This window comes from Melanotaenia boesemani, chromosome 2 (assembly GCF_017639745.1).
Source record: "Melanotaenia boesemani isolate fMelBoe1 chromosome 2, fMelBoe1.pri, whole genome shotgun sequence".
NCBI lineage: Eukaryota > Metazoa > Chordata > Actinopteri > Atheriniformes > Melanotaeniidae > Melanotaenia > Melanotaenia boesemani.
Window position 1 is genome coordinate 25093055 of NC_055683.1, and position 1892 is coordinate 25094946.

Genomic DNA, 1892 nt, shown 5'->3' on the forward strand with positions numbered 1-1892 from the left:
ATATTTTTCTCAGTGATTATTGTGTCTCCACTCCCTGGGTGCTGGCATTCTTGTTGATGCTTACCCTGACCATAGTTATGGTCAGGGTATGCATCAACACTTAATCTCCGGTCTAAAATTCTGAAATTTAGGTTGTTGCAGATGGAGAATATATCAGCAAGTGTGTTTGCATAATAATAATATCAATATTCTCATATATTGCTCTATACAAATAATTTTACTGATCTTTTGTTGTAGGACAAGGCAGCAGAGGCTGCTGCTGAACGTTCAGAAAAAAATGAAGCGCTTATCAAGTTCATTGTGGAACAAAAGGGTGCAGAAGATACACTGCAGGTACGCCTTTTTCTTTTTGTTCATCACATGACGCTTAATCATTATGTGATCACTATGACCATGCCACCTCCAGCAAGCAAACAGTACGGTTAAGTTTGAGTATATTTATGTTTCAGGCCGTCGTGTCTGGAGAGAAGCAGCCCCACTTTGAATTTACACAAAAGTGGGTTCCAGTATTGTTTGATGACCAACAGCTGGACAGGATAGTTAAGTACCTGACAGGCTTCCTTCATAACTGTGAAAAAATCTCAGATGAAGTCTCCACCATGCTGTCCTATGACAAGCTTAAATACATCCTTGTTGTGATGTTGCCAGAGGTAAGTCAATAGGTGTCTTTTTAAATGTAGAGGTATGAGTATAATAACATTGACAATAATATGAATGCATAATCGGGATATGATACCTGTAACAAAGGTGACAGTAAAGGCCTTGGAAGAAATAAGGAACATGACTACAAAAGACGCAGTGGCAGAGGTTGATCATGGACCACTGGATGAGAGGTTAGTGAAACATTTAAATGTCCTTTAAAAAATAGCCCAAAATGTCTGTCAAAAAATATGATTTCTTTTTCTAGTGAAATGGAGGCCATGGAGATGGCAATAAGGAATGACATGGAGAGGCGTGGGCTTGTGTAAAAACGATCCAATAAAGGTTTCTTAAATCAGATTCACCTGTGTTTTTCAGATTCAGTAGGCTCTGTAGAATAATCTAGGACAGGTTTGGCCTGACTCAGTGTGATATTATAACATCTGGACCAGGTATTATGGGTAAAAACGGCAGAAAAATGAGTAAAATCTGCCTTTATTGCATTTTCACCAATCAGAAAAAGGTTTCACAAATCAGAAACTATGTTTTTCAGATTCAGTAGGCTCTGTAGAATAATCTAAGACAGGTTTGACGGCATTGAGTATCAGTAAAACGCAGGGTTAATAGAGAAATACAGTCACTTGCGTTCTGACTTAAGGGTCCCTTAAAATTTCCCTTAACTAGCGAATCGGAGGCTGCGCGAATCGGAAGCTAAGGTCAGTATCACGTACAATTATATTACCGCCAGCAGCAGAGCAAGTGAACCAACGGCAGCCGGAGTGAGGCAGCCTGTGAGCCAGCGGTCAGGGCACGCAAACCCAACGTTACGGATACGAATCCTGACACGCATTTGTGGATTTCTCACGGAACAAGTGTAGCAAAATCCACGTGTGTAGAGAGAGCCAATCCAGAAGCTGCTTGACTCGTAACCAGCGATTTGTCTGTATTTCTGGGTCTTGTAGCTGAAATACTCCAGGCATTCATGTCTCTCTGTGGATACAGATCGGTCTGCACATGTGCAGATCTTAGCACGCATTTACAGATTGGTCTACACATTTGCAACTTTAAATACAGATTTGTGGAATTTTTTTACACATTTGCAAACCGGGTTACACACAAGTTGTTTTACACATTTGCAGATTCTTGTACAGACACAGAAATCTCATCACACATTTGTGGATTTATTTACACATTTGCGAATCCAACTGTGCACACACAAATTAAGATACGGATACACGACTCTCTGTATGCAT

The 1892-nt window shown here is 40.3% G+C and overlaps 1 long non-coding RNA gene across 1 annotated transcript; it reads left to right on the top strand.

Moving 5' to 3' along the window:
• Nucleotides 1-298: 298 nt before the first annotated feature.
• LOC121652202 lies at nucleotides 299-999 on the top strand. Its single transcript, XR_006012571.1, has 4 exons — nucleotides 299-333; nucleotides 450-650; nucleotides 748-833; nucleotides 908-999. It is a non-coding gene; the product is annotated as an uncharacterized LOC121652202 (long non-coding RNA).
• Nucleotides 1000-1892: the final 893 nt, after the last annotated feature.